Source organism: Rhipicephalus microplus, chromosome 2 (assembly GCF_043290135.1).
Source record: "Rhipicephalus microplus isolate Deutch F79 chromosome 2, USDA_Rmic, whole genome shotgun sequence".
NCBI lineage: Eukaryota > Metazoa > Arthropoda > Arachnida > Ixodida > Ixodidae > Rhipicephalus > Rhipicephalus microplus.
The window spans coordinates 144,055,083-144,076,096 of NC_134701.1; the positions used below are offsets into that span (position 1 = coordinate 144,055,083).

The following is a 21,014-nucleotide window of genomic DNA, read 5'->3' on the forward strand; positions in this document are numbered from 1 at the left end:
TTTCACCTCGAAATTTGCATTGAAGCAGCGGCTATAAGTGCGGAAAAAGTGAGCTTCTAGCCAGACATCTTGTAGGGGTTTATTCGTGGAGCATAGCGAACACATGAACGACACCGCTAAAGCACCAAGAAAGAGACACGGAACAAACGCACAGGCATATATAGCATGAGCACAAGCTTATTGTCAAAGTCGATAGTTTGTTGTCATTCCGGTATACCTGTGCTAAGTTTGCGCTTTTCATTCGGCCACTTCTCTTGTATTCATGTCTGCTTGAAGAGTGGGCTGAGAGAGTCAAACTGCTCACCGTCTTGTAAACGATATTCAGATGCTATACCGCAGAGATAAAAGTCGTACCGAAAGACGCGAAAAATGCACTTTGCGCTGGACTTTCATCTATCTATAGTGTGGAAAAGTTTTTAGAGGTAAAATAGTCTGCAGTCAGCATGACCATTTTCTGTTCATTCATGTACTGGGTTCAAATGGCGTTTTACAGTCCAGTAATACGTACCAAACAACCCAACAACTTATCTTTCCATATCTCAGTGATGCTATCATGTTGCTTGCTTTGCCCTTGGGGTGAACCTGTCCCTTTTGTACAATGTCATCAGTGAAAATGTTGCGCTGATAATTTCTACATGTTTTCCTCTAAAAATTTACTTCGCGTCAATACATCACTGGCTCGCTCTCCTATCTGCAGTCAAGCTATATGCTACGTGGTTTTCGTACAATTGTGCTTGGCGTAATTAAAGTTTTTTTGGGTGCAGGTAAAACCATTGAAACAAAGTTTTCTTACCAAACCTACAACACACATATCCGCTTCCACAACTGAAAATTGACGACTTTCTGTTCTCAGGGCAGTTTTCTTCTGGCACACAGTGTCTTTGGGCAAGGCGGCATAACCAAGAAAGGTCATACACTGAAAACAAAAACAACAACAGCTACAGATAGTGCGCGAGATGCACAATACAAAAAATAATTTTATTCACATATTTTGTTAGTGTATTCTACCTCGACTATTTAGTCTGAGAGTAGCATTAAAAATGCTGAATAGAGGCAAATTTTGAAGAAAAAACTTACAGCAGAAATGCGGTGTTAAACTTAATGATCAACAGACTTGGATTTTGAAGCGAAGTAAATATTTTGAAGGAACATTGCTAGTGGCATGAGCGACTCTGGTATTTCCGTGCTGTGCATAGTCACTCGACTAGAGGTACTAAAATTGCGTGTTATGTGCAGAGGTAGGGTAAGTGTATTCACATTTAAGGGAAACCATGAATCACGAACACTGTCAAGACACAGTACACCTAACGTGCATACCACTTAGACAAACGCAATATTTCAAATGCTGTAATTATATTTGAATCATGCTAACTTTTTTAGGGCTGCACCGAACAATACAACAAATAGTAGAGAGAAAACGTATGGTCACATTCTCTCACTGACGTTTTGAAAACTGTGATGTTACGCTCATGGCCTGCTGTGTGTCGTAGAGAGACAAATAATATTAACACAAAGGAGCGCATTTTTTTCGTAGTCTTCTCCCTTCTCTAGTTCGCTGAAAAAATGCGCATGGTGTTAATTTGTGTAGCACGGAATGCATTAACTCACAACCTTTCTATAAGCATTACAGAAACAAAAAAGAGGTACAAAAAGTGGCATATCCAATGTCATGTGAAATAAGTTTCATGCCCAGCAATCAGCGAATATTTTTTATGCTGCATTCTTGTTAGCCAAGCTCGAAAAGTGGAATCCACGTTCTTTTTAAATGTAGTAGTTGTGTGCACATAGTGGGCTTACCAGGAACGTGTTCAACAATTACATTTAACTGGTAACATGTGCTCTGATTTGATGTCAGCACTCACGTTACAGCAAGGACGTCAGTTTTGTCGAAACAAGGTGCATTTTACAGTGCTTTGATGTGAGTATGATACGTAACTTTTGTTGAGTGGGATTAAGCAACGCTTAAATAAAGGTTGCTCAGTCACCGTAACAAAACCTAATGTTTATATACTGCTATAAAAGCCGGACTAACATAGGAGCCACAATTGACATGAAACTGGCATGACGTCCGCATCATGTCAAACCATATGTAACGTTTATTCATTTTTTGTCAATAACAGATAGCTGCAACCCCTTTTAACGTTGCACACCAGCTTTACACCAGCGTAGGGCCCTTTTCCTAACCCTCTGAAGACACGGCGGGACTCAGTGGTTCAATACCGCACTCTTACGTTATTTAAACACGCGCAAGCGACACGCAAAGAAATGGTCAATGAAGCATTCGTTGTGACCACTTCGTTCTGTACCCCACGTTAGAGAAGTAATCATGCGAGCACCTAGACGCAGGTGAGTAGATAGATAGATAGATAGATAGATAGATAGATAGATAGATAGATAGATAGATAGATAGATAGATAGATAGATAGATAGATAGATAGATAGATAGATAGATAGATCAAATCTGGCTTCGGCTTGCTAAGAAATGCTCCGATTAAAAAAATCACAGCTTTGCCGGAAAGGCGAATCAATTAAAGCGATAGCAAGGAATTGGAAGCTCACGCCCAGAATTGAAAGCATATCGGAACCTGCCCACATTCTTCACGCACAAAAAGTACTCAAAGGTACGGGTGCAAGCGAATAAGCAGCTTATTTGTTACTTTGCTGTGTCCGAAAAGCGCGCGCCTTTCGCAAACGAAAACTGCAATGATTGCAGTGACCTTTGTGCACCAACTAACTAACAGAATCGTTCCAGGTAAAGGCCGAGGCTAGCCAAGTTGTACGACCTTCCTTTACTCGCCGCCGCAAAATAAGGGCACGTGAGGAAGCGACGCTCCCTCACGTGCCCTTAGCTTGCTGGGCGAAGTAGGCGTAGGAGATAAGAGCGGGTGCCGCCGCGCGATGTGGCGAAGCGCGCTTTTTGCGACATCTTGCTGGTAATGCTGAAAACACAAATCACTCCGAGATACTTGTGAGCAGCCGTAAGTGGTAGATATAAGTAGCTTGCCGCCTGAACGTTGAAGGATGTGCTCCGGGGAGGCTCAGTGGTTAACGCCTCACTTTCACGACGCAAACGTCTCACATTCAATTCCGCGCGCCGGAGTGTTCTTTTCTAGACTTTTCCTTTCTTGCGTTTTCATGTGTATAGACACGTATACATACGTGGTGCATGACATCGACGCCGACGCCAGCAGCAAAATCCAGCCAGAATTGTCCATATAATTGCTATCGCAATAAAATGACGGCATATCCACGGGGTCAATGATGGAAGTCTATCTTGTCCTCGCGCCACTGCTGCGCCGCTTCGGCCCCCCGTTCTCGTACGCCGGGATCTTCTCGGTGCCACCGCGCAGCAATACGGCACGTTCGCGCGCTCGCACATCGGGGTTCAGTCTTCAAGCGCCAGCCGCAGCCACCTTACGCTGCTTTGCAGCCTTGTCCATCCACTGACCTTCTGAACGCGCGCATGCCAGGACGGTTTTTTAAGGCGATAATCTTTCATGGGCACCTTGGACGCAAAAATTTTGGTCTGTCTCTCTCTCTGTCTGTCTGTCCGTCTGTCCGTCTGTCCGTATGTCTGTCTGTCCGTCCGTCCGTCCGTCCGTCCGTCCGTCCGTCTGTCTGTCTGTCTGTCTGTCTGTCTGTCTGTCTGTCTGTCTGTCTGTCTGTCTGTCTGTCTGTCTGTCTGTCGGTCGGTCGGTCGGTCGGTCGGTCGGTCGGTCGGTACATTTGTCTATTTCTCTACTCTTAACGGCATCGCGTACTTGAAATGGCCGACCCCATCCGCAGCGCCCACCTATGTTGCTCAAGGTCTAGCGTTCATGCTTGTGCAATTGTCAATTAAAAAGCAATTATTTCGCATGTTTGGGACACTATAACAACACGTATATATTCTGCAGGTGCGACTCTTACTAGAAAAGGCATACGTAAGTAATTTTAAGGATCATAGCGCTTATCATGTTGCGCTGACCATGCAATGCTTGCACGGAAAGGCGAGTGTTTCCAACACTTTGCTAAAACATGACGGTGGTGGCACCTACCTCTGAGACGGGCACGCTCACCCATCCAAGAGCCACGCGTTTTGTTTTCTAAGACAACTGCCAGATGGCGCTTATGTTTCACGTGTAACGTGACTTGATGCGCTTGTTCGCCTCCGCTGCACGCTCGAGGCACTCTAACGCAGCGCGTCCAGAATTTCATTCACCGATTTTCTTGCGCAGAACATCAAATTATAGTCTTGCCCAGTCTCTCCACAAGCAAGATTATCGTCTTTCAACGACATTTGCAGATTACATGCAATAGTACTTAGAATATACTTACTAGCGTACTGTCCGCCGAGCGAGTTCTATGGGAGACGCCGGAACTTCTAAAGATGCCTTCCTCCGGAGGCCACTAGACGGCGACCTCTTAAGGACCGTGCTAGCGAGTGGCGAGGCACACCGGTAACGCACGTTGCACGCGTGTTTCGCACGTGTCACTTGCGCTTTGGATACAATTGAGATGCGCGTTCGTAAACGGTTGCAGTGTAGTTCAAAGGCATACCTGCTTTTGAACACATAGCCCATTCCTACGCATCTCTTTGCCGTGTTTATTTTCAACAGCTTGTGTCCTTTCCCGAAACAGGGATGTCGTCGCAGAAAAAAGGATTGCGAGGAGAGCGCGCGTTTTTAAATGCGAAGCATTTCTTAGCGAACTTCGGTGACTTTGAGCGTATCTTTCCATCTATCTAGCCACCTACGACTTTGAGCTATCCTGACCATTTCGATAATGGTATCGATACCAAACTTGGTATGGGATAACATGACTGTATGAAGAACATATGTGACAAGTCATGACATGAAAATCAGGATATGTATGTAATGAATGTCATGAATTACATCTCATGGTCCTGAAGATCTTGTGGTTGTTTCGTTCACATGGCATGTTACAAAACTCGTAAGGTGTGACAACACTGCATGGCGAACACAAGCGACAGACCCTAACATAAAAATTATGACATGCATGCCATGTATTGACATGACTACATGCAACGCTCGTGATGCGCTCGCGGCCGTTTTGCTAGCGTCACATATACGAAATTCGGCATTACAGTACGTGAATGGATGACGATGATCATCATGAGATGCATGTCATGTAACAGCATGACTCATGATGCGCTCGTGGCTGTTTCGCTAGCTTCACATGCACCAAGCTCGGTATTGCGCGACGCGAACGGACGACATAGGTAAATGAAACATTCAAATATGATAATCAAGACATGCGTGTCATGTACCAACACGACTACATGCCAGACTGATGAAGCGCTCGCCGCCGTTTCACTGGCTTCCTATATGCCAAGTTTGGTATTACGTGACGCCAATGGCTGACGAATGCATGGGACTAGTGCAAACATAATAACTATGAGATGCGTGTCATACGAGAACATGACTACATGCCACAGTCACTACGCCAACACATTTCGAGGTGATGTGACGCTGTGCGCGTGCTTGCCGGCGTTCATTTCGTCGTGTCACGCCGGCGTTGCCACGCCAGGCGCCAGTACTGCTATATACTCGCAGGTGCGTGACGCGCTGCGTTGCTTTGACGCATGCACGTTTCAGCACATTCGGCGTTCCTCCATCACGAAAAGAAGGAAGACGCAGTGTAGTCTGGGTAACGCATTGGTGCAAAAAGCAGCATGTCAAATTTCGCTCCAGTTGCCGTCGGGCCAGGTCGCGTTTGGCGTCAAACTACAAAAGTGCTTGCGTTTTGCTAACATAGCGTCGCTGTGCCCAGCGTAGCGTTGACGCGCACAGCGTCAACGCTACGCTGGGCACAGCGTAGAGTAGCGTATTGAGCCCTTCATGATACGCTCGTGGCCGCTTTGCTCGCTTCACATATACCAAATTTTGTTACGTTACGTCAGTGGACGAGGAAATGATGTAATGTGAATGATGGATGAATGATGAAGTGAATGATGGAGTGAGGCGAAGCATTCGTCCGTCCATTCGTTCTTGCTTCTGTCCGTCCATGCGTCCGTCTGTGTGACCGTCCATGCGTCCATGCGCCCGTCCGTGCGTGCGTCCTTTCATGCGTCCATCTATGCATCTTCCTGTGTGTCCGTTCGTCCATCTATCCAAAACTCCAAGTACCACCATCTCGCATCTTTTCATCATATATTCCGCATATTCACCGCCATCCAGCGGACATTTCAAGGACTAAATGAGAGGTGGCACACGCACACTTTCTTACGGCTTGCACTTCGGGTCTACTTCCTACCTTTAACCACATCGAGTTCAAGGTATATACTAGTGCACTATATTCATGGCACTGCGGCCTAACGCTCGCTAAACCTTTCTGAAACCAAGGAGGTTACGCCCAGCGAGTATAACGTAGCAATCTTTTCCTGTCAGATAGTGCTCCATGTACATGCCAATGGCTGCTAATGGGAAATGAGAGAGATAAGAAAATGGCTTTTACTTTCTTACGGCTTGCGCTTCGTATCTACTTCCCACCTTTAACCACCTCGAGTTCGTGGTATATACTAGTTCATTGTATTCATGGCACTGCGGCTTAACAATCGCTAAACCTTTCTAAAACTAAGGAGGTTACACCCAGCGAGTATAACGTAAAAACCATTTCTTTTCAGATAGTGCTTGATGTACATGCCAATGGCTGCTAATGGGAAATGAGATACAGGAGAATTCGGCTTTTACTTTTTTACGGCTGGAGCTTCGTATCTACTTCCCACCTTTAACCACCTCGAGTTCATAATATATACTAGTTAATTGTATTCATGGCACTGGGGCTCAACGCTCGCTAAAGCTTTCTAAAACTAAGGAGGTTACACCCAGCGAGTATAACGTAGAAACCGTTTCTTGTCAGGTAGTGCTCAATGTACATGCCAATGGCTGCTAATGGGGATCGCAGCGTGCACGTTAACTAAAAGCCTAATGCTCCTGTCTCTCGTTCCCCCTTAGCAGCCATTGGCATGTACATTCAGCACTGTCTTCCATAGTTCAACAACGCACAGAAGAAATATCTTACCGGCACCACCTTGAAAGTCAAAATGTTAAACTTGTTACACACTAAAACAGCTACGAGGGACGAACGGGTGCCGCTATAAGGAGCTGCTCGTGTTCCTTCGTTGTGATCTTGCCGCAATGTAACCGTCGATATGTAGCATCCCTAGTCGGGACAGCTTTAAGCTCTCCCATAGTAGAGTACCTTGTGCTCAAAATCGTTGCCCCTTTTTAGATGCGGAGCATCTTATACTCGCGCCTTGTAGTGCACCGTCCGCGCCGTCCGCACCGCTTCTCGAACAATCGACAGCTGACGCGCGCGCATGCGCCGTCGCGCCGTCGCCCACTCTTCCACCATCTGTGCATCCCTTCCTCCTCTACACACCGCGCGTGCTTCACTCCTCCACCATCTGTGCACCCTTCCTCCTCTACACACCGCGTTCGACATCTACAATTCTCCTGATTCTCCAGTGGACGCGCATGTGGCGTCGCGCTTCGAGAACATTCAACAGCTGACAGTGCATGCGCCGTCGAGCTGTATATATACTCAAGGTCGGCGCTCGCTCGCTCAGTTGCCGCTCGTCGGTTGGTTTGTACGGCGCGTCGACGTCCAAGGTCGCGGTGAAATGAATTCCAACGAATCCACAAACACAATGATCGACGTCCCTTCGACCAGCGCCGCCCTTTCGCATACGTGTGTACGTGTTCACTCATTTAACACCCCCTCCTACAACCACGTTAACCAATTTAGCCATCGACCCAAGTAAGTCGCCATTTAACACCCCATTTCACAACCACGTTAACCAATTTAGCCATCGACCCAAGTAAGTCGCACTTTAACACCCCGTTAACCAATTATATGCTCCGCATCCTCCTCAGTGTTCCCCCGAGGGAAGCTGCGGGCAATTTTTTTTCTAAACCCCCTGCTTCGTTGTCGTCGTTAGCGTCTCAGATCGTCTCTGGGCTGGCGACGCCCGTAATGGCAAGCCAGCCCCCGAAGAAGGCGCTAGCTTCGACGTAGTCGTCACCGAGGGGACTAGTCCCGAAGATTTCGTAGACGCAACGTCTTCAATAGTAGGAATCGAAGAAGTGTACTGCGTACAGCACTTTGGAGGCTGGAACTACCAAGTTACCGTCGACAGTGAGGCCGCACTGGCCCAAATCGTAGACGCGTCGCACCTCATCATCCGAAGACAGCGTGTCGCCATCGTACCTCTGGGACCCCAAGTGACCCAAGTAACCGTCCTGTTTCTGCCATGCCACGTACCCAGCGATGTCCTCGCACAAGCACTCTCTCCCTACGGGAAGGTGCTGCACATCACCAGAGGACTCATGGGATCGCGCCCAACCGTGACCACTGGGACGCGATACGTCCGCATGGAAATGAAGGCTTCGTCACCGGTGCCCAACTACCTCAAGGTCGCGGGCCATCAAGTAACCTGTGACTATAAACGCATCCAGCGAGTGTGTCGTCGATGTGGAGACAGTGGTCACTTCCGCATGAACTGCACAGCTCCTTTTTGTGGAAGGTGCAGCGTTTATGGCCCTGACGGGAAAGGCCATGTCGCCGTTGTGGGGACTCGCATGCCACCGTGGCCTGCACCATCAGGCAATCGCATTCCGAGGCGGCATCCGAGGTTTTCCCTCCACTTCAACCAGGAGCGCCATCTAAGAACAAGTGCGACGATTTGTCAACACGAGCCGTGGCATCCGACCACGACCAAGGTGCGCCAATCGCGACGAATCGTTGGGGTGCCCACTGCGTCCCCAACGATTCCGGACTTGGTAATCCCTCCAGGTACTGAAAACTCAAGTTCCCCGCGTCCCGTGACCATTTCTGAGGAATCGAAGGCCAAGCCCTCGTCAGACGAAGCGCCTCGTGAGGACGGCGTCTCGGATGGAAATATTGCATGTGACGCTCCTCGCGTTGCTGCTCTGTCGACAGCAAGTTCAGGTGTCATCGAGGAGTCTACATCTCAAGACGACGACGCCTGCATCTACGAGGACTCCAAGGCACCGCGATTGAGGCGCCCCTACACATTGACGAAGATACCAGCCCCAGTGACATAGGCCAGGACAGTGGAGACGCCTTTGTACCATCTTCGCTCACGAACCCGGACTCCAAACGCCATCGGATAACTACTCGTGACTTAGAAGCCCCCACCAGCGACAGAAGTCCTCTGCGGACTTCGACGCGATCCCGGAAGCCCCAAGCCTCCGGTGGATCGCCTGGCCAGAAAAAATGACTCAGCCACTTGTGGGGCACCGGCTCCCGCACCTGATAAAGGTACCCCTGCATTTGCGTGATCCTATGCTATGTTTTCCTTTTCCCCATGGCTCTTACTCTAAAAGTTGTTACTTTTAACGTTCAAAGTTTTCGCCATTCACAAAAACAGGCTGAGGTATTGGCTTTAGCGCGTTTAGGGCATCTGATTTGCTGTTTGTGCAAGAAACAAAATTTTTCAAGCTTTTTGGTGTACTCGCTTTCACGCGCGTGTTCAATATTGATTGTTTCTTTTAGATGCGGAGCATCTAATACTCGAGGCTTGTAGTGCGGCGCCGTGCGCAAGCTTCCTCCTCCTTCTTCCACCATCTGTGCATCCCTTCCTCCTCTACACAACGCGCGCGCTTCACTCCTCCACCATCTGTGCACCCTTCCTCCTCTACACACCGCGTGCGCTTCTCCTCTTCACGAACATTCGCTAGCTGTATAATGTAGCGCGCATGCGCCGTCGCGCTTCGAGAACATCGGCAGCTGACGCGCGCGCATGTGCCATCGCGCTTCGAGAACATCGGCAGCTGACGCGCGCGCATGCGCCGTTGCGCTTCTCTCCCTTCTCGAACATTCGACAGCTGACAGTGCATGCGCCGTCGCTCTGTATATATACTCAAGGTCGGTGCTCGCTCGCTCAGTTGCCGCTCGTGGGTTGGTTTGTACGGCGCGTCGACGTCCGAGGTCGCAATGATCCACGTCCCTTCGACCAGCGCCAGCCAAAGTGTTGGCGGAACCGCAACCAAGTCGTCGTCCAACCCTTTCGCATACGTGTCGTACGTGTTCACTCATTTAACACCCCTCCTACAACCACGTTAACCAATTTAGCCAGCGACCCAAGTAAGTCGCAATTTAACACCCCATTTCACAACCACGTTAACCAATTTAGCCATCGACCCAAGTAAGTCGCACTTTAACACCCCGTTAACCAATTATATGCTCCGCATCCTCCTCAGTGTTCCCCCGAGGGAAGCTGCGGGCAATTTTATTTTGTACGCCAGCACGCGTTCGACTGGCGTCGGAGAGAGTGAGAAAACATTTATTGAAAGAAGCATGTGAGTGAAGGTGGGAGGGTCCCTTACTCCAGGAACCCTCTGGCTTGGACAGCCCGCCGAGCTCGAGCGACGAGTTGACGCTGCTCGACCAGGTCCGGCTGGGAAATCGCAGCCTCCCACGCTTCACTGAGGAGATCTTCGTCCGCATCTGGTGCTGCTGCTCGTAGTCTTGGGACGCTTACTTTGCACTGCAGTAGGAGGTGCACCAGAGTGTCTGCCACATTGCAGTGAGGGCAGATGTAGCTGTGCAACGTTGACCTCATATGGTGCAATAGTGCGCCGTGTGTGAACGTGTTGCTTTGAAGACGCCTATAGTCAGTCCCTTCGACTATTGTGAGTTTTAGATGTGGCGGGGGGTATAACCTGCGTTCGAGCCGATAATGTTGCAGTAATGCATGGTACGTTAGTGGTATGGCTTCTCTTGCCTCTGATTCTGTTGCTGAGTGGGAGGTGCCTCGGATCTTGTATGGGAGTGCCCGGATGACGCATTTGCGGGCTGCGGTGTGTGCCGCTGCATTTCCCTCGAGACCTTCATGACCCGAAATCCACACGATGCATGTGTAGGGAGGAGGGTTGTCTATGCGCTTTAGTAGCCTAATCGCCATCGTGGAGACCCTGCTTTTCAGGTAGTTCCGTGCCGCTGTTTGTGAGTCGGTAAAGACCATGATGGGATCCTCACTCGTCTGGGTGGCGATTGCTATAGCAGCCTCTTCAGCTGTTTCCGCACGTTTGGCGAGGATAGTCGCCGATGCCAGTACCGCGCCCTTGTAATCTGCGACGGTAATCGCGAAGGCATTACGTCTCGGATATTTGGCTGCGTCCACGTATCGCGCCTGCGGGTCATTGCCATGTTTTTTCCGGATCATGTTAACCCTGGCGAGCCGCCTTTCTCGGTGATGTTGAGGATGCATGTTCCGAGGTATCTGCTCGATTTCAAGGCTTTCTCGCATCTGTGACGGTATTTTGCCTTTGCGTTCTTCGTTGGGTTCTAGATTGGTCTGGTATCCTGTGCGTCGAAGTACGGCTGGCCCTGTGAGTGACAGCTTGAGTCTCTCGACCTGGTTGGTGAGGTGTGCTTCGGTGAGTTCTTCCCACGTATTATGAACTCCCATGCGAAGCAGTCGGTCAGTGGAGGCGGCTGGCGGCAGTCTTAGGGCAAGCCTTTAGCCTTTCGTATCAGCTGATTAAGTTTTTGTTTCTCCTCATAGTAGTGTATTAGCCGCTGAATTGTATTTGTTTGGTTAGTTTTGGTGTGGGTGTCGTCAATCAGGGCTCGAAGAATGCGCCAAGTCTTCTTTGTGCTCAATGTCCCTTGAAGTTTGTCGCAGAAGGACCGCCAGTTCTGGCTCGCAAGGTTTTCGGCGTACTCCTGTGCCTGTCTAGTGAGTACGGCGATGCGGCACTTCAGCTTGGGGTTGAGTTTTTGCCGTTGTCATCATTTAATAAGCGATGTTCGAGCTTCCCATAGGTGAAGGAGATGATTATCAACTGCTGGATTGTCCTCGTTGAAGTGTATCGTTTTGGTATGTACGTCAGCAACACCTACAATACTGTTTAACCAGGCTTCAATGTCTTCGATAGTCGAATCATCATCAAGCTCATTCCTGTAGGCGGTCCAATCCGTGAGCTGAGCTTTTCCTGTCTTGAGCGAGCGGTGAGCCTGTTCTACCTCTATTTGAATTATGTGATGGTCACTCCCTAGAGTGTCTGGTAGCCTTGTCCACGTTGCGTTGTGCACGTCTCTGGTGATCATGAGATCAGGATTAGTATCTCTCGAGACGCTGTTGCCAACTCGGGTTGGATGGAGCAAGTCATTCCAGAGCGTCAGACCATGTTGCTGCGCAGCGTCGTGAACACGCGCCCCCTTCTTGGTGGTGCTGTGATAGCCCCAGGCCGCGTGTGGAGCATTGAAGTCCCCAAATATTACGAGTCGGTTGCCGTTAACCATTTGACGGAGCTCGTGGACAAAGTGGTCGTATTGGTGTAACTGCTCCCGCGGAGGACTGTAAATGTTGGCCAGGTATAAGCTTTGTTGAGTCTTCCGAGTGGGGATTATTTCCACGATGGTGTGTTCGATGCCAATGTCTTCGATTTCATGAGCCTGTGCGGTTAGAGTCTTCTTGACTAGAATTGCGGTGCGGGTTGTGCATGTGAGAGTGCTGTAGCCAGGGAGCTTGATTTTTTCTGTGTGGGTTTTCTGCAACGTGATCATATCTGGATTATTTGTTTTAACATATTCTTGCAAGTTTGCAGAACGAGGTCTGAAGGATCTGCAATTCTAGTGCCAAATTCGAAGAGTGGAGAGTGGCTCAGACTGTCTATGTGTGGGAGCTGCCATTCTGGCAGTTGATTCCCGCCTGGTGCCAGTCGTTTGGTGCTGTAGATCGATTTTCCGCTGCAGTTTCATCCCCTAAAGTTTTTCGCTCTTTCCGCTTGGTCGCTGATTGCTCTACCACCTGCTCATGGGTAACGAAATTTTTGTATGCATATGTTATGAAGTTATGCTGTTGTGCCGTGAAGCCACCAAGCTTGGCGTCGAGCGTGCTTACAGTACGGGTCAGTGGGTCTACTTTTTCCATAATTTTAGTAACCACTTTCTCTATGGTTGTGTCTATGGATGCGAGGAGTTTCACAGTGAGGGCTTTCTCGAAAGCTTCAAGGCGTCGTTCGACGAGGTCGAGCATCTTCGCTTCATGTGCTTGCAGCCTTTCTTCTACCCGCTTCATTATTCTGGTTTCCGTCTGTTTTAGTATGCTGTCGTCAAGTTCTAGTGTGCTACACTCGGCTGGTGGGCGTTGTTGTATCCTCCATTGTAGATCTTGGACTTTATTTTCTAGAGACCGGATGGTCGCTGTCTGAGCAGGCGAGATGGTCGAGGCACTTGTAGTATTTAGAGAACTGGGCCCGTCACTACCGGTCACCGCGGCGGCGTAACTGATTCCCCTAACGGAGCGAGACCGTGATGGCGTGCGGGATCCAGAGCGACCTTTTTTTAGAGCGAGAGCGGCTTCGGTTAAATTTTGGGGGAAAAGAGGGGACCCGTGAAATTTCTGGTGTGATAACTGACCCGGGTAAATTATTGGTTCAAGCACTCCATTGATTCTCACGGGCGCTGGCGTTATCGAGCTGGTGGCGTCTTACTTGATAAAGAGGGGGGTTGCTGCAAAGTTTCTTCTTGCATTCCTTTCCAGCAGTCTCATGGTCTTCTCCGCAAATCTTGCAAATCGGTTGGCAGTCATGTGGTACTGTGTCCTTGTCGTGGCCGCTTTTGTAGCAGAAGTTCGCTTTCGGCTGAGGGCAGATGTCTTGTCGGTGACCTAGGGCGCCAAAGGTTCGGCAATATTGGATGGACTTCCGGTATGACTTGCATCGGTAGTCTCCACTGAGGTACGTCACGTAAAAAGGAACGTGCTGCCCATCGAAAGTGATAACTGCAGCTGTGGAAGATCCCAGCATGCGCGCGCCAAGGACGTGGTATCTTGGGTCTACGCGAAGTCCTGCAACAATCTCTGTGGGGCTTGTTCCTGGTTCGAGGCCGTAGATCACTCCGCGGTACACATCATCGGGGTGTCGAATGTGCGGATTCACTTGATATATTACTCCACCGAGCTGTATAGCATTTATACTTTGCAGTTTGGAAGCTCGTTCAGTACTTGCTGTGCTTGCGATGATCACATTCTCTACTTTTTGCACCTGCACTCGCACATGGTCATAGACGTCCTGCTGGGCCAAGCCACTGGATCTTCCGATGGCATGTGTAACCTCGGTGAGTGTTCGTTTTGAAAGATCTAGTCCTGGTTGCGGGCGGAATACAATTTTGAAGTCATCAGTAGGAAATGGCCGTATCCTAGTGCTGCGTTGACGTTGCGGTTGAGATTCGGCGTCTGGCTTCACAGGTTGACTTCGGCTGACTTTTCTTCTTTGGCTGACCTGCCTTTACGGCCAGCTTGAAGCCACTCAATGTGGGCTTTGCCTGTCGTTCTGCCACTACTTTCATCAAACGTCCATTGTGATGCCGTTCTTGAGTTACCCTCCGTGTTGTCCACTTGCATCGTACTCGGGTTTTCTTGACGTGGGTTAGACGTCTGCGTTTCCATGAGAGCGCAAGCTCTTTAACTCAGACGCTGCGTCTCTGTGTTGCGCGAGCAGCGTGCTCGTGCACCTACGAGACGCTGGCGTCCAGCTCGTTTCGCAGGCCCGTCCACAGCGGCGTTCGCGTGCAGCGCGTCCTCTGAATTCCTTGGCGCGTCCCAGTGAGCAGGCACAATATGTTTAGAGAGTTTTCGGGGAGAGTGTGTGCGAACTTCCGTGTCCAACGGCCGATTTCCGCGTAGCCGCTTCTCCGCTCTGTTAATAGTTGCGGTGCGGTTCAGCCTTTGTAGAAACCGATGTGAGGCCGTAGCTGCCCATTTCCGCCGGCGTGCTTTGTGGCCGATACTGGGGAGAATGAGACGAGAGATCCTCGCGTTTCTCTCTGAAGATCTTTTCTTCCTCGGGGAGCAAGAGTTTATGCGGCATTGGTCGTGCCCTTTCCTGAAGGTGGAACACGAAAGGATACAACTCATTTTTCGACCAACTTGGTGCTAAGCAGCGCCCGTTGAGTTGTTTCATATGATTTTATTTGTTACATATCGTGTTTCATTGCATCTATGTATCGTTATAACATTGTATTATGATATCGCATTCAGTTCTTGTGTACATATTTGCCAACATTGTCACGTATATTAGAGCAAACTTAGTAATGTTAGTCGTGAAATATAGATGTGCCGAAGTGTACGTGCCCTGTTACTGGAATGGTATGAAGCCTTTGTGTTTTGTACATGCTGTAAATAATTTTTTTCTAAATGAAATTCGCAGCGTGCGCGTTGACTTAAAGCCGAATTCTCCTGTCTCTCATTCCCGCTAAGCATCCATTGGCATGTACATTGAGCCCTATCTGACAAGAAAGGGTTGTTAGGTTATGATTGCTGGGCATACCTCCTTGGTTTTAGAAAGGTTTAGCGAGCTTTGAGCCGCAGTGCCGTGAATACAGTGAAGTAGTGTATACCATGAGCTCGAGGTGTTTAAAGGTGGGAAGTAGACACGAAGCGCAAGCCGTAAGAAAGTGTGCGTGTGCCACCTCTAGTTTGGTCCTTGGAATGTCCGCTCGATGGCGGTTCATATGCGGAAATTATGATAGAAAGATGCGAGATGGTGGTACTTGGAGTGTTGAATAGATAGAAGAACGGATACTCAGACAGATGCATGGACGGACTCACTGATGGCTGCACCGACGTATGAACGCATTGACGGACGCCGGGGCGCATCCATGGACGAACGCAGGGACGGGCGCACAGATGGACGTGCGGACGCACGAACAGACGCACGCGCGGATGGGCGAATGGACGCACGGATGGTCACAGAGACGGATGCATTGACGGACGGAAGCAAGAATGAATGGACGGACGGATGCTTCGCCCCACTCTCCATCACTCACTCCTTGGATATGCTGTCATTTTTTTCATATTGTGAGAGTGGATACTGTTCCAATAACGAGCGCATCTTATTATTAAGTGTCCTGAAGACCCAGAACATTGAATCCAGTAGGATAAAAACATAAAGCGAAAGTATCAAAGACAAAGTGCGGCAGTTGTTAGTGAGAGACATTTTTGTGATTGCTACATTTAGCACTCTTTCAAAATTACAGTCGATGGTGTCAACAATCAAATTCCCCGTGAAAAAGACAACAAAAATTTGTATCCTTCCTTTTATTTGCAACTCTTGGTTTCTTTTTAAATGCGAAGCATTTCTTAGTGAACTTCGGCTAAATTGAGGGTATCTATCTATCTATCTATCTATCTATCTATCTATCTATCTATCTATCTATCTATCTATCTATCTATCTATCTATCTATCTATCTATCTATCTAACCGCCTATGACTTTTAGCTCTCCTGGCCGTTTCATAATTGTTATCGATACCAAACTTGGTATGCCATAACATGGCTGTATGAAGAACATATTTGACTAGCTATAACATGAAAATAATGACATGTATGTCATGAATGTCATCATTTACATTTAAAGGTCCTGCAGCTTTTGTGGTAGTTTCGTTCACATGGCATGCTGCAAAGCTGATATGGCATGACATGTTTGCATGGCAAACACAAGCGACAAACCCTAACATGAAAATCATGATATGCCTGTCATGTAACAACATGACTACATGCCATGCTCAAGATGCGCTTGCGGCCGTTTCGCTAGCGTCACGTATACCACATTTCGTATTACAGTACGCGAATGAATGACGCAAATATGATACTGGAGAAAAACATAAACTTGAGATGCGTGTCATGTAACCACATGACTACATGCTACGCACATGATGCGCTCGCAGCCATTTCGCTAGCTACACATGTACCAAACTTGGCATTACACGACGCTGACAGACGACATAGGTAAATGACGCATCCAAACATGATAATCATGACATGTGTGTCATGTAACAACATGACTACGCTGATGATGCGCTCGCGTCTGCTTCCCTAGCTTTACATATGGCTAATTTGGAATTACGTGACGCCAATGGATGATGAAAGTATGTGGCTAGGGCAAACATGATAATCACGAAATGCGTGTCATGTGGGAACATGATTACATGCTACAGTCAAGGTGCTAATATATTTAGAGGTGACGCAGTGCGCATGCTCGCCGGCGTTCACTTTGTCGCGTCACGCTGGCGTTGCCACGCCAGGCATTGGTCCTGCACATACTCGCAGGCGCACACCGTGGTGCGTTACTTGGACAAACGCCGGTTTCAGCACGTCTGGCGTGCCTCCGTCAGGAAAAGAGGGAGACGCAGAGTTGCCTGGCTAACGCATCGGCGCAAAGTGCTACATGTCACATTTCGCGCCGGTTGCCGTCGGGCCGCGCCGATGGACGCTGGTCGCGCCTTGCATCAGACTGTTAGAGGGCTCGCATTTTGATAACGTAGCGTCGCTGTGCCCAGCGTGGTGGTGGTGGTGGTAGTGGTTAGAAAAGGAGAAATTCACCTAATTTCTGCCGCCCGGTTGGGACCACGGTGCAGAGTGTGCGCGCACGTCAACGCTACATTCAGTTATGTTGCGCCTTTCATGAAGCGCTCGGAGCCATTTTTCTAGCTCCACATATACCAAATTTGGTGGTACTTGACGTCAATGGATGCCGAATTATATGATTGGTGCAAACATAATAATCCTGACACGCGTATCAAGTAAGCACATGACAACATACCACGCTCTTAGCGTGCTCGTGGCCGTTTCGCTAGCTCCACATATAGTAAGTTTGGTATCACGTTACGTGAATAGATGACGAAGTTCACCGACACATCCAAACATAATAACCATGACACGGAAGTCATATACGGCATCATTTACCTCCACCTTGTAATAATGGGCCGATTTTAAAATAACATATCAACATTTTTCATTCGTGCTTCGCATACTATCGATTCTAACTGTACGTGGAAGCTGCCCATTTTTACGGCCAAGATGATTTCTTGCTTAAACCGGCGTCGCCGACACAGGCAATTCTACGAAATTAGCTCTTTAATGCTGTTGCGTTAATTTTCATTATTTTTCTTGCACCACTCGACATTGTCCGCATTGGCACTGGCTGTTTCAATAAATGTGTCCTAAATCCTAAAAATGAAAAAAATAAACGATATGTGCTGTAGCACTCGAACCATGTTAGTTATGAAATTACACTATTTACGTTTAACAGGTTCAGCTATATAGCGTCAACGCCAATGGAGAGTTGAAGTTCATGCGAAGAACTCATCCTTCCTTTGAGCAATAGAATATGGGCTTATAATAAGTAAATGTTGTGGTGTAAATAAAACAACCAAATGCCGCGATTTTCACTGTTGAATTTTGTTGAACCTCATTAGAGGTGACTTTTTCCCTCGGAAAGCATGCGTATTCATTTATTTATTGATATTTTTTCAAACACTTCATTTCTGGAACCGTATGAATGATAACGGAGTGCACGTACGTTTGTAAAAGTGCAACCAGAAAATTTTGCTTTGATTACGCATCACATTCCCACCCAGCGTTGTTTCTAAGTGGTTAGGGAGAGCCCATCGGTGCCTGTCGCATGCGCGCGTTCGCAGAGAGACGGTTGCGGCCGTAGTAGAGGCGCCGCCGACACCACTCCGCTCGGGCTTTGGCTCGGGCCGCTCGGCCATTGGCTCGGCATTGCACGGTCCCTGCGGCAATCACCGTCTGGTAGCCGCCAGTGAAAGGCATCATTCTTCATGCGACAGCGACGGCCGTGGTCGGCACACTAGTGAGTATATTCAAGGCACTAAGGATGGATGGATAGGTGGATGGATGGATGGATGGATATGGCTGTACCCTTTAGTTCGGGCGGTGGCTAGCGCCACCAAGCTGTAATACTTAATGAACCAAAAACTAGATTTATTGTTTTTTACCTTTAAATAGTGAGGTTGAAGATTCGCACTTTGCAGTAAAGGGTTTGATTTTCACTCATGCCTTGACTTTAGCCACCAATCAGATAACCTCCTTCTAGTTGATTCTACCCGCTTAAAGTTAATTTCGCCCTCCCTGTCCCTAAACCCCAGTGCTTTGAAAAACTCTGTGCCATCATCCTGAACTATTGGGTGAAGCCCTTTACAGAACATTATCAAGTGTTCGGCAGTTTCCTCTACCTCTCCACACGCACTGCATACCGTGTCTACCCCTTCGTATTTGGCCCGATATGTCTTCGTTCGCAGTACTCCCGTCCTGGCCTCAAACAGTAGAGAACTACCCCGAGTATTATCATAGATCCTTTCCTTGGCAATTTCCTGCTAAAAGGTTTGACAGATCTCTAGTGCGGACTTCTTAATCATGCCAATTCTCCACATATCGGTCTCAACTTTCTTCACCTTCTTCTTAACCGACAGTTATTTTTGGTTTGGCCCCCTGCTGTTTTTTAAGTATTTACCAGTCAATTTTTGAGGGCTAGCTTCCCTGCCCTCAAATGATGTCCATTCCTTATCACCTTGTTTTCCCTGATTTGGTGTATTCCCGTGAGCTCCTAAGGCAAGCCTACCTATTCCACGTTGCTTAATTTCTAATCTTGCTTGAACTTCTGATCTCATGCACAAGACCACGTTGCCGAACGTCACACCAGGAACCATGGCCCCTTTCCCAATTCCTCTCACAACTTCATACCTATTGTAATTTCACAATGCCCTGTTTTTCATTACCGCTGCATTCCTGTTACCTTTAGTCGTCACGTATGTTTCGTGTTCCCTTAAGTACTCGGCCCCATTGCTTATACATACGCCCAAATATTTGTATTTATCTGTTATCTCTAGCGTGAACTCCCGTATTCTAAGCTCACTAGCTTCATTGTCATTAAAAATAATGACTGCTGATTTTTCCTTACTGATTCTGAAATCTAACCCATCTCCCTCATTACCGCAGATATCCACCAATCTCTGCAAATTTTCCTAATTGTCGGCCATTAGCACTATATCATCAGCGTACATCAATGCTGGTAGTTCCTGTTCAATGAGTTTTCCTTGTTTCACGAAAGAGAGGTTGAAGGCCAGTCTACTTCCCTCTAATATGGCCTCTAATCCTTGTAGGTACATCATAAATAATAAGGGTGACAGGAAACACACCTGCCTGGTCCATAGATGAGGCACAGGTGCGAAAATAACAAATATACGTTGTGCTACTAATTCATTAATCGCCACTGCCATCATTTCCAAAGTACACTTCGCTTTCTTGTGAACCAGCGAACCGCCAAAATGAAACTTGGTGCCAAAGTACACTTGCTGGAAGTGCACTGAAGTTGGCACGTGTCACAGGGTTATAAGTATTGAGAGGGGTCGAAAACATGGGCGAAAAAAAGAGAAGGACAAGATCATGTATCACCGACTAGTCCTATCGTCCACTTTGTATAGCAAGAGGATGAAAAAAGGGAGGGGAGGGTATAGTGGCAAAAAATGCTGGGGCTTTACGTACCAAAACTGATATAACTATTAGATAGGCTCATGTGAAGAGCTCTGAAAATTTAAACCACCCACAGTTTTTAACCTGCGCCTAAATCTAAACAAACAAGCTTCAAGCATTTTCGCTTCCATCTAATTAATCGCTGACAAGGCCAGGAATCGATTGAGCGACCTTTGCGTCAGCCTTTGAGCTTAGTAACCACAGGACCACTCTTTCGTCATGCAAAGTGAGGGTGAGTATGATTGGACGAAAGAGGACAGCACGAGCACGTAGAAATAAAAAGGCAATTATAGATAGAAAGAAAGGAAAGAGAGGAAGATATAATGTGAGAAAACCTCTACAACGACAGAGAGAAACACTAACACACGACATAAGACAAGAAAAATTATGAAGAAAAAGAAAGGGAAGAAAAAGAGGCATAAAGTAGTAGAGATAAGAAAATACCAAAAAGTATACGTAAAAAACAACATAACAATGCATAATGTAGTATGGCAACAGTACAAAAGAGAGATTTGGGAGTATAACAGTGTAGTCAAGCCAACACCAGCTAGGGACCCATAAATTCATCTTCGACTCGATCAGGTCAGTCTTGCACAAATAAGTGCACAGTGGGCGAATTTTTTTATTTATGAAGTTTCTTCCTCGAGTTTTCTACTTTCCCATGTTTGGTATTCTATTCAAATAGGCAACACACCAAGCGGTGATAC

At 47.8% G+C, this 21,014-nt stretch overlaps 1 long non-coding RNA gene across 1 annotated transcript in view; it reads right to left on the reverse strand.

Moving 5' to 3' along the window:
• LOC142786392 (uncharacterized) overlaps positions 1–21,014 on the reverse strand; it is a 79,089-nt gene that overhangs the window by 8,123 nt on the left and 49,952 nt on the right. The window contains exon 2 of the long non-coding RNA XR_012889034.1: positions 794–916. This is a non-coding gene — a long non-coding RNA (uncharacterized LOC142786392). The remainder of the gene's footprint in view (positions 1–793; positions 917–21,014) is intronic.